Here is a 12885-nt window from a genome sequence, read left to right as displayed (position 1 = left end):
GAGATCCTAGGTTTCAAATTTCAGGCAAACTATCCTGGGCTCAACACATTGATGCAATCATGAAAAAGGCACACAACCAGCTCTACTTCGTTAGGAGTCTGAAGGGATATGGTACATCACCAAAGATTGTTACAAATTTCTACAGATGCATGGGGGAGAGCATTCCAACTGGTTGCATCATAGCTTGGTACAGAGGCTCCGATGTGTAGAATTGCAAGTTGTCTGTAGAGAGGTGTAGACGCTGCCAGTTCCATCATGGGCATGTCATCACTGCTACCATCAGAGAGGAGGTATAGGCGCTTGAAGACCCACACTGAATGATTTAGAATCAGCTTCTTCCCCTCTACCATCAGATTTCTGAATGGTTCATGAACAGTACCTGCTTTGAGGGAAGATTTAAGGAAGAATCTAATACACCAGAGAGAAATAGAGAAGTTGAAGCTTAAGGAAGTCAATTCCTGTCGTTGGGGCCTTAGGACCAGGAAGCTCTGCTGCCAATGGGAAGGTGAACAAAATCTTTCTACTAGTTTCTAGAGTAAGCATTGAAACTTGTGAAGTGGGAGAAAGTTATCAAAATGGAGCAGGGAAATACCATGGAGAGATCAGAGCTATTGATTTATTTTGTAATTTGTGGTAACTTTATACTATTATTTGGAACTGCTGCTACAAAACAACAAATTTCATATCATACAAGACAGATGCTGAAGAGGGTTATAGACTCAGCCATCTCCATTATGGGCACAACCCTACCCCATCATCAAGGCTATCCTCAGGAAGGTGACATCCTTTTTGTTTAGGGTGATGGTAAAGTATTGGTAGCTCTGGTTGAGGCACTTTATGTTGCAGTGTTCACCGAGCTTGGCAGTTACCTTACAGACATTTCATCACCTGTCAAGGTGATATCCTCAGTGCACAGTTGTTGGTGTTTCTCTCTGGAAGTACTCATGTTTATATAGGCTCCTATTTGCTTATCTCAGTCCTGATTGGCTACCCCTTCAGTTGACCTTTGAATTCTATTGGCTCATGTTTCTTTAGCTCTTAGGGGTTCGTAGATGACCTCTATTTCAATATTTTTTTACGGATTTATCAGAAGAGAACCACGATTCTTAAAATTCTCGCGTCTGCTTCGTGTTTGCCTGCGCCAGAAGCCCCGTGGTTGTCCAGTTAGGGAAGTTTTACTTCTTGGTCTTCATGTACCGAGATTAGCAAGCTTGGAACATGTAGAAATATAAGTCATCTATGAATCCCTAAGAGCCAATGAAACGCCAGAGTATATTCTGCTCACTTTCGCATTGAGTCCCCCAGATTTCACCACTCAACAATACACCAGGAGAAGTTTATAGTGGGCAATTAAGGCACAACAGCGGCTACATTTCATTAGGTGTTTGAGGAGACTTGGTATGACACCAAAAACTCTCACAGATTTTTACAGATGTACCATGGAGAGCATTCTAACTGGTTGCATCACAGTTCGGTATGGACGGGGTGACAACACAGCATTGGAAAAAGCTGCAGAAAGTTGCAAACTCAGCCGGCTCCATTATGGGTAATAGGCTCCCCAGCACCGAGGACATCTTCAAAAGCAATGCCTCAAAAAGGCAACATTCATCATTAAGGACCCCCAACACCCAGCGCATGCCATCTTCTCATTGCTACCATCAAAGAGGAGGTACGACAGCCTGAGAATACACACTCAACATTTTAGGAACAGCTTCTCCACCATCAGATTTCTGAATGGACCTCAATGAATCCATGAATGCTACCTCAATATTTTCCTTTTTTTTGCTCTTTTTGCATTACTTATTTAATTTAATATTTTAAATATATTTCTTATTGTAAATTACTTTCTTATTATTATGTATTGCAATATACTACTGCCGCATAACAACAAATTTCACAGCATGTCAGAATCAGAACCACTTGATTGCCAGTGTGAGAAACATCCCAGAACTGATTATGGTTTAGTGCCAAGCATAAAACACAGGACAATACCACAACAGGCAACACAATAGCAACCAACAATTTACGAGACAATAGTACAAACAGCCATGAACAATCAACAATTAGTAGAATGGTGACATGAGCAATTGTTAATAATCAAACTTAAATAAATATGAACAAATGAACAAACTCAATAATTATCAACAGAACAAGGAGAGCAGGAAAGACCATTTACTGAATGTTAGGCAGGGACAGTTATGGTATTAGCTTAAGTGAGTTTTGTTGAGAAGCTGGATAGCTACAGGAAAGAAGTTCAGGTCGTCTTGGTGGTGATGGCCTTGTAGTGTCTCCCTGATGGCAATTTGGTGAATAGAAGACTGCTAGGGTGGGTGGTGTCAACAATAATTTTTTCTGCTCTCTTCTTCACTCTGGTGATGAACAGGTCTTTACATGCCAGTGATAGGAAACCTCATTTTGATTTTATCAATCCATCTCTTTTGGAAGGCGGGAGGAAACTTCAGTGCCGGGAGAAAATGCAAGAGGCACTACCACAAGAAAACAACAGCTATCATCAAAGAGATGTCATGAACAGAGCAAACACAAAAAGAGAAATAATGTATGAGATCATGAAAAGGCAACACAACTTAATTGGACGTGATTAGAAAAGAGGAGTTAGAAAGCACGGCAATTATGGGAATGATTGAAGGGAAGAAAGCAAGACGAAGACAAAGACAAATGATGATAGAGTCAGAAACCAGAGAACTGGAAATGAATACCAATGAATTGATCCACTTGACCCGAAACAGGAGTGTGTGGGCCATGGCAGTCAAAGCTCAAACTGGGCACGGCACCTGATGATGAAGATGAGCCAACTTCACTTGCCCCATCACTGAATTGTTCCACAACCTATGGACTCACTTTCAAGGACTCTTCATCTTATATTCTCAATAGTTATTGCTTATTTACTTATTTATGTATTATTATTATTTTCTCTTTTGTATTTGCACAGCTTGATGTCTTTCGCACGCTGGTTGTTTGTCTGTAATCTTGGGTGCATTCTTTCATTGATTCTATCGTGTTCCTTGGATTTACTGTGAATGCCTGCAAGAAAATGAATCTCAGGGTTGTATCTATGTACTTTGATAATAAAGTTACTTGAATTTTGGAACTTTGAATGTGATGTTTCTTTCTGGGCTGGCTGGTGGCGCAATGACATCGGCGCTGGACCCGGGAGCGGAGGTTCCCGGGTTCAAAACCAGTCGGGTCCGCTCCTGAGTACACGCTCCATCCACTCCACTGGGTTGAGTGTCGAGATCGCAACTCGACCTCGTAAAATAAAACGGGAAAAAATACTGCGAAAATGTCTGTGTGGGGAGTGGCGCACTACACAGTCTCTCTCTCACTCTGTGCCTTGTAAAAGCCATGAAAAAGACATCATCACGGACACATGCACACACACGCACAGACACGCACGCATGCACACGCAGACGCACACGCATGTACGCAGGCACACGCCAAAAAAAATGAATGTGATGTTTCTGATACTATGTGCTGCGATGCAAGCAAAAATTCCTTAAACCTGTGCATACGTGTATTTCTGCATATGACAATAATTTCAACCTTGACTGAAACACAGGGAGAAAATTCAGAAATCAGAAGTGCAAAGGGACTTGGGAAACCTCATGCAGGGTTCCTTAAGTGCCAACTTGCAGGTTGAGTCAGTGGTAAGGAAGTCAAGTGCAAGGTTAGCATTCATTTCAAAAGGACTAGAATATAAATTCAAGGTTAACATATGAGGAACGTTTGTCCGCTCTTGGACTGTATTCCTTGGAGTTTAGAAGAACGAGGGGAGACCTCATAGAAACATTTCGAATGTTAAAAGGCATGGACAGAGTGGATGTGGCAAAGTTGTTTCCCATGATGGGGGAGTCTAGTACGAGAGGGCATGACTTAAGGATTGAAGGGCGGCCATTCAGAACAGAAATGCGAAGACATTTTTTTAGTCAGAGGGTGGTGAATCTATGGAATTTGTTGCCACGGGCAGCAGTGGAGGCCAAGTCATTGGGTGTATTTAAGGCAGAGATTGATAGGTATCTGAGTAGCCAGGGCATCAAAGGTTATGGTGAGAAGGCGGGGGAGTGGGACTAAATAGGAGAAAATGGATCAGCTCATGATAAAATGGCGGAGCAGACTCAATGGGCCAAATGGCCTACTTCTGCTCCTTTGTCTTATGGTCTTATAAAGGTAAGGATGTGATGCTGAGGCTTCATAAGGTATTGGTCAGAAATCACTTGTGAGTAGATTTGGGTCCATTATCTAAGAAAGGATATGCTGGCATTGGAGAGGCTTTAGATGAGGTTCTAGAAAATGATACGGGGAATGAAAGGGTTAATGCATGAGGCACATTTGATGGCTCTGTCTGTACTCAGTGGAGTTTAGAAGAATGGGCTGGTGGGTGGGAGGGGGGGTGGAATGCGAATTTCACTGAAACCCAGGCCCACCAGGCTCAGGGACAGCTTCTTTCCTGCTGTTGTAAGAACAGTAAACGTTTCCCTGGTACAATAAAATGGACACTTGAACTCACACTCAATTTCGTGGTGACATTGCCCCTGACCGTCTACTTGCACCGTACTTTCTCTGCAACAGCATTCTGCACTGTTATTGGTTTTACCTTGTACTACCTAAGTGCACTGCTGGTAATGAATTGATCTGTCTGGATGATATGCGAGACGGCTTTTTCACTGTGCCGCGGTCATATGACAATAATAAGCCACTTTACCAACCTATCCTGCATCTGCCCTGTCAAGCCCTAGGAAAATCTTGTCGGTTTCAGTGGCACAGTGGTGTTCACAATAAGGCAGCTGTCTCACTGTTCTGACAACCCCAGTGGAACCTGACCTCTGGTGCTGTTTACACAGCACACTTTAGATTTCAAAGCAGTTGCGTAAGTGGTTAAGGCTGTACGCGGTCCCCTCTTGTGGTTTCTGCCACAGCCATTCACTTTGAATGTGTTTGGTGCCGCCAAGTTTACTACACACAGAAGCTGTAAAGTATGACTTATTTCATCACCCTTTAGAGGATGGAAAATGAATGCAGTGTAATTAAACGTCGAGTTAACATTCCTCGGTTTATTTAGCATTTATTGTTAATCAAGTAATGTTCCCTTGGCTTCATCGTACAAACCATTTAAAATTGGAATTAATCAGCATTAGCATCCCTGGCTGATGTTCTGAACTTCAATGCGCGTAACCTTCCCGCTGCCGTACTGTGCTCTGAAAGAACGGATGCCATTGTGCGCCTTCCCACTTTGGAATGAATAGAAGTTGTCTTTGGTTTATTCAACATGTAGGCTTTCATGTCCACGGTTAAAATAAAAAAAAAAATCCCAGCAGATTGTTGCAATTGTTTGCTTATAATAGTCAGTAACTCCTCCATTCCTTTCAGTATGAAGCTCGTTCATCAAAATTATGTGCTCTACGCCAAGGCTCCCTGCTGAAATGAAAGCTATTTGTCAGCAGACAAACCTAGCCTGACAAACGTCTTTGAACCCCGTGAACCACTCCTCATTCCTTGGCTTTTCTTATTTGGGAAAAAGAAAGTATTAAAATCCCAAAGAGCTGGTTTCATGCTGGAGAGTGCCTCATCTACCTGCTCTCTCCTGACAGGCAAGGGAACATAAAGGACATAACACAGGAAATAGAAACAGGGGAAAGCTATTTCACCCCTCATGTCTGTTGGACCACTATGCCTAGACTTTTATCTTTCCTTCTCCTTTGACTCCCTCAATATCTAAAAAAAAGATTGATTTCTGTCATAGAATTATACTGTATGACATACAGGTTGCCCAACTGACCTATTCTCATTTTTCTACATTTGGCCCAAGTCCCTCAAAATGTTTCCTACCCATATAACCGGTCAAATGTATTTTAAATGTTGTGATTATACCTGCCTTTACGACTTCCTCTGGGAGATTTTCTGTTTATTTATTTATTTATTGAGATACAGCATGGAATAGGCCTTTCAAACCATGCTGCCCAGCAATCCCCTGAATTTAATGCAAGCCTAATCAGGGGACAATTTACAATTTTAATTTTACAATTTGTAAATTGGACAAGTTATAATGCCCAAATAAACCGACCAAATGGTATGCCTTTGGACTGTGGAAACCCACGTGGTCACGGGGAGAACGTACAAACTCCTTACAGGCAATGGCGGGAATTGAACCTGAGTCGCTGGTACTGTAATGCGTTCTGCTAACCACTACGCTCTTGTGCCACCCCGATATGCACCACCCTTGTGTGAAAGGTTGCCTCTCCGGACCCCTGTAAATCTTTCCCCTCTCTCCTTTAGCCTTTAACTTTTGTGTCTTGAGCATGTTCAAGGTCAAAGCCCTCTTGGATACCAAAATCTAAAGATTCACCACTGTCTGAGTGAAGAAGTTTCCTACCATTTCTGTACTGAATAGCTGACCTCTTATTTTGAGATTGGGACCCTTGGTTCAAGACACCCTGGCCAGATGAAACATCAATTCTACATTTATCTGTCAAGTCCCATAAGTATTTTGCAAGTGATACTACAAACAGGACATTTGCCTCTCAGCTCCCATGACCCAGCTTTGAACCTGATCTCTGGTGCTGTCTATTTGGAATTTGCATGTTCTTCCCTTGAGAGCTCTGGGTTCCTCCTACATCGCCGAGGGCCATTGTACGTTGCCACCGGTATTATTGGGTAATTGGGGCCATCAGAGAGATGGGAGGTAGCAGAGTGGCGTTAATGTGAGAGAAAAGGTTGTAGGAAAAATAAATTGGGAATGGAAGCCCTCGATGGGTTAAATGGTCTCCTCTCAAGGAAATCTGAGAGATTACATCTCACATTTCTAAACATAATGGAGTATAGGTGCAGACTGCCTAGTCTGTCCTCATGAAACAAAATTCAAAAATTTACAATAAATTTGATTATCAGAGTACATATCCAAACCTAAGATTCATTTTTTATGCCTGTCATGTCAAGAATCAACCTATCCCTCAGAAGTTTTTCCAAGGATTTCCCTACCAATCACCAGCCTGTAATAAATTGGTTTATCCCTTCTGCTACATTCATTGTCCTCTAGTCACGAGGTGACTCACCTCAATGAATCAAAACTTAAAAATTCAGAGCTCATCCTTCCACAACACATACAAACCTCTGAAGGAATTCAACAGGTCAGGCGGCATTGATGGGAGGGTATTAAACAGTGAATGTTCCAGGCTGAGACCTTTCATCATGAGGGCAAACAAAGAGGTATTTTTATTATTTAGCAGGTAGTTGACTAGTTGCTATCCTTTATAGTAGACTGATTTTTTTTTTACTTACCAGAGAAGAGAACTTGTATTTTGAAAGACTGAGGGAAATAAAAGCCTTTTTTAAAACCCGTCATAACTGGCTGTTATGGGATTTGACCACAAGACAACAAAGCATTGTCATTACATACATCTTTAGGCAGAGGGAAAAACCTGTACACCATATTCTGAAAGCAACTGGTAGCATGGCAAACACTCCTGGCTCAAACATCAGCCTTCCATCTTAGTGTTTTTCCCTTAAATATAATTTTTGAAGCTCGTTTGATGATTCATCGAATCAAAGGAATTAAATGCTTCATTATAGGAAGATGGTTGAGGTGTTGGAGAGGGCGCAGAGGAAAGTCACCAGGATGCTGACTGGTTTAGAGAGCACATGGTATCATGAGAGATTGTTCCAAACATGGGTTGTTTTTCTTTGGAGTGACGGTGGCTGAGGGGAGATCAGATACAAGTTTATAAGATTATGAGAGGCATAGATAGAGTAGTTAGAGAGCATCTTTTTCCCAGGATAGAAATATCTAATACCAGAGGGCAAACAACAGGAATTCTGCAGATGCTGGAAATTCAAGCAACACACATAAAAGTTGCTGCCTGGCCTAATACCAGAGGGCATGCGTTGAAGGCGAGAAGGGGGTAGGTTCAAGGAGGGTGTGAGGGGTAAATTTTTTTACTCAGAGAGCGGTGGATGCCTGGCATGGTGGTAGAGGCAAATACAAGAGAGGCTTTTAAGAGACATTTAGGTAGACACATGAATATGAGGAAGATAGAGGGATATGGATATTGTGTAGGTATGATGACTAGCTTTTGGGGTTTTTTAAATTTACTTTTTAGCTTGTTTGGCACAAGTCTATGGGCGGACACGTGCAGTACTGTTCCCATGTTCTATGTTCTATTCGGGCCAGGGGGAGTTTACAAATTCAATGTTCTGCTGAATTACTAGGTGTCACTGGAAGTCATGGGAGGAGGAATTGGAATACAACCAGAGTTCCCAATCCTGAGTAGTGTCAATCAAACCCTGCTTTAGGGAGCTTGCTTTGGAAGTGCTGCCCAGTGTGTAAGAGGAACACAGTTCACCAAGATCGTTTACTGCTGTGGTAATTGCTTGATGCATCGTTAGCACAGCTAATGTTACAATGCCTCAACACGGTCCGACACAATTCATAGGACTGCCTTGTAACACTGCAGATGGAAGTTATATAAACACAGTGTCAGGATAGGAGATAATAGGATAGGTGGCCTGAAGTTAGCAGAGAGGTAGTTTAATAAGAGAGAGAGAGAGAGAGAGACAGACAGACAGACAGACAGACAGAGACAGGATAGCGAGACAGAGAGAGAGATATTAGAGATGATTAAGGAATATTCCAGACTATTACAGAGTATGGGAAAGAATCAGCTACCAAATGTCAATTCCAAGAAGCCACAAATGGGGTAAAAAGTGTCTAATTTCAGGAAAAATAAGGAAACAAAAAATCTTGGAAACTCACTTCTCTGGAACCACGGAACATCACAGTAGGGTTACAAAATACACGTGGATTAAGATGTTAACTGTCCTGTGCTATCACCAGTGGGATCATCAGTTGATCTGCCACCTGTCTTCAAGAGTTTCAGCCCGCTTATGATCAAGACTCCCTCGAGGTGGTGGGCCAGCAGTGCTAAAGCACCACCTCCCACTGGTGAGCTTAACATAAACTGTTGCAAAAACAGCACACAGGAGGAGCCCATATCTCCTGGTTGGACATAGGGTTGGAGGGTACAGAGGTCGGAAGAGGAGTGACCTTGGAGGGATAAAGAAAAGAGGATGAGAATGTTCAAACTGAGATGTTATGAGACGAAACAGGATGAAATCCCCGCTGGAGGCAGTGGGAAGCATAAGACCCAAGCATGCCCTAACTCACACAATATTATAGCAAAAACCTCATTTAACTGGAGACATGTACACCCCAGTCCACAGGTGTTGAGTGTGGAAAAACTGGGAGGCAACCAGCAAGTAACTCATGCTAATCATCATTTAGGATACTGAATACTTGAAGAATGCGAAAACTGTCACTTATAATGAGTCTCTTTTTCATTTTATTCCTTGGGCACATTAACTGGTATTCAGTTAAGTTAGCTATCAATACTCAGATGGCTAATCGTTGGTTAGAATGGTGAAATTGTCAACAAAGTCTGCACTGTGCCAGCTCTGACTTCAAGGAGTAATTGGGAGAAAGTCTTCATCCAAAGAAGTCTGTTTTAAGGAGATGCTGGCTAATCAGTTTTGCTCACCTGTTACAGAAGCCAAAATTGTCAAGGACTCAGTCTAGTTCAACTAACCTCTCAGGCACAATATCTTTCTTTTTAAATCTTTTTATTGAATAAGTATACAAAAAGGTAAGCCATATAGGCACTAATACACTGTTAGAATATAATAAAATTACAGGAGATATTAATACAAAAAAAATGAATCAAACAATGTAATTTAAACATAACATACTAAGGTAACATAATAGTATACTAATTTTTATATATCAATAGAGAAAAGGAAAAAAAAAACCCAAAAAAACCACCGTGCAACTAACTAAATGCAAAGCAAAGCAATGGGCTAACTTGGAACCAAGCAGAGTTAAAAAAACTTAAAATCACGTCCTCAATCCCGACCTCCATTAAAAACAGTAAAAAAAAAACAAGAAGGGTAACAGGCACAATATCTAAAGCAACATAAACAAAACACTGGAGGAACTCAGCAGGTCAGGCAGCATCTATAGAAATTAAAAAACAGTTGGCATTTCGGCCCAAAACATCAGCTGTTTGTTCATTTCCATAGATGTTACCTGGCCTACTGAGCTCTTCCAGCAACTGCAAAATTTCTCATGTTTATGATAAGCAAAATATCTATTTGTGTAATCTGTGTACCAGCTTTCTTGCATCGTTACCCTTTAGTACAGAAGACTTGGGGATCCTCCCTCGAATCTCCAATGATAAAAGCATTTTCAGCTGTATGAGTCTTTCATGGGCCTGATTTTATGGGGCACTAAAGTGTGATGAATGGCTGGTGGAGTGTAAAATGTTTTATTGTTACAGTGTAATTTTTCACTCACCTTCGTGACTCAAGGACAATATAGTGTTAGAAACCTAAACCCAGAATCCTTTTGAAGGCAATTTAATGACTCCATTATTGGAGGCAAAGCCATTACTTGTCAAGGCCTTGAGCTCTGGAATTCACTCTCTAAACCATTCAGCCCCACTCCCTTGCTTTAAGACATTCCTTTAACCAATATTTTGCCCTTCACTGAACCTTATTACATGGTTTGCTGTCAAATAATGTTTAAAAACCAGGAAAGGTGTTCTATCAATCAGATGCAGTTGTTTCATTTGTGGGAATAAAAGGAACATTACAAATGAGAATTGGAGGAGGGGACAGTATTAGTGCTGCACACCCAGCCTGCCCAATCAGGCTGCACACTTTGGCACTAACTCCTAGAAAAGACAAAAAAGAAGAAAAAAGGTGACAGATTCCAGTTAAAACTCGGAAGTTCTTCCTTAATTTCCTACAAAGAAAAGCATAAATTACAAACTATAACTAGAAACTACAGATTGGTAGGTCAGAGGTGATGAAAGTAGACAGATTAAAATTCTAGGGCATTAATATCATGGATGGCCTGTCCTGGGCCAGTACATTGATGTAATCACAATGGCAGTACCTTCACTTTCTTGGAAGCATAAGGAGATTTTGCATGACACCAATTACTCCAACTTATTATGTACACAGTTATAAGTATCCTGACTGACTGCATCATAATCTGGTTTGGCAATTCCAACACACAGGAACACAAGAGGCTACAGAGGGTATTGGACACAGCCTTCCCCACCATTGACACCATCTATGGGTGGTGCTGCCTCAAAAAAGCAGCATCCATCATCGAGGTTCCTACCATCTGGGTCATGCCCTCTTCTCAATACTACCTTCAGGCAGGAGGTAGAGGAGCCTGAAATCTCACACCTCCCGGTTCAGGAACAGCTATCTCCCTACAACCATCAGGTTCCTGAACTGACTGACACAGTCCTAAACCCCACCTCAGCAATTCAGCCCTATAAACCGCCTCTTGCACTACCATGGGATTGTCTGATCATGACGTTATTTTGTACTGAATTTTGCTTTAGCACAGTCCTTTTTCACAGTATGATATAATTTTATGTAAAATTTATTTATAATCTATATTCTGTATGTTGTGCTCACTTACACGCCGTTGATGCTGTAGCAAGCAAATGTTTCATTCTTCTTCTCTTATGTCTTTCTCTTCTTTTCACGGTGGTTGGGGCTCTGTTGGAGCCCATGATCTACAGATCAATCTACGGTTGACTGCAACGTGTGGCCTGGTGCCTCGATATCTCCAGGAGCAGCCTGGAAGATGTGCAGCTTCAGGGAGTCCATAGACTCCTCACCAATTTTGCTGACTGAAGACACAAACACAGGGAAATCTGCAGATGCTGGAATTTCAAGCAACACACATAAAAATTGCTGGTGAACGCAGCAGGCCAGGCAGTATCAAAAGGAAGAGGTACAGTCAACGTTTCAGGCCGAGACCCTTCGTCAGGACTAACTGAAAGAAGAGATAGTAAGAGATTTGAAAGTGGGAGGGGGAGGGGGAGATCCGAAATGATAGGAGAAGACATTAAGGGGAGGGATGAAGCTAAGAGCTGGAACTTCCGTTAATGCCCCACCTCCCCTTTGTACCCCATCCGTTATTTATTTATTACTATTATATATATATTTTTTTTTCTCTCTTTTTCTCCCTCTGTCCTTCTCACTATACTCCTTGCCCATCCTCTGGGATTCCACCCTCCCCTTTCTTTCTCCCTCAGCCTCCTGTCCCATGATCCTCTCGTATCCCTTTTGCCAATCAACTGTCCAGCTCTTGGCTCCATCCCTCCCCCTCCTGTCTTCTCCTATCATTTCGGATCTCCCCCTCCCACTTTCAAATCTCTTACTATCTCTTCTTTCAGTTAGTCCTGACGAAGAGTCTCGACCCGAAATGTCAACTGTACCTCTTTCTATAGATGCTGCCTGGCCTGCTGCGTTCACCAGCAATTTTTATGCGTGTTGCTGACTGAAGAGTTGTGGGAAACTGAAACATTGAGGCTGCTAGCTGTGCGTGCTACTGTTGGAAGATGGGCCCTGTACCCAAGCATTCCCTCTCCGTCTCTCTCTATTGATGGTGAATGAGAGCCTGTCGGCCCTTGAGTCAGGGGTCTCAGAGAAGCGACGTGTAAGATTGTAACATCGGAACAGCGAATTGTTGATCTCCTGCTCTCGTTGTTGCAGGAGCAACCTCTCCCTCACTCGTTGGTGAGAGACAACCTGTCTAAAATGCCAAAATTTTGGGTTATGGACCGTAGGTTTTGATGATTTTTTTTTGTGGGGGGGGGGGCTTTGCTATTGCTTGCATGGTGAACGGTAGGGTTGTGGCACTTCTGCTGGTGCAAGTGGGGGAAGAGGGAGGGGAGGGGGAAGGTCAATTTTCTGCTGCTGCTTGTGTGTGAGATGGGGGGAAGAGGGCTTTGGTGTTCTGATGGTTATATCATTCACCCTTTGGGGCTACTTGTTTTGTGGATGACTGTGAAGAGC

The 12885-nt window shown here is 42.3% G+C and overlaps 1 protein-coding gene across 1 annotated transcript in view; it reads right to left on the bottom strand.

The window, feature by feature from the left end:
- LOC140202337 (leucine-rich repeat transmembrane neuronal protein 4) overlaps window positions 1–12885 on the bottom strand; it is a 361185-nt gene that overhangs the window by 108766 nt on the left and 239534 nt on the right. The window lies entirely within an intron of this gene.

This window comes from Mobula birostris, chromosome 8 (assembly GCF_030028105.1).
Source record: "Mobula birostris isolate sMobBir1 chromosome 8, sMobBir1.hap1, whole genome shotgun sequence".
NCBI lineage: Eukaryota > Metazoa > Chordata > Chondrichthyes > Myliobatiformes > Myliobatidae > Mobula > Mobula birostris.
This window is presented reverse-complemented; position numbering and strand designations above follow the sequence as displayed.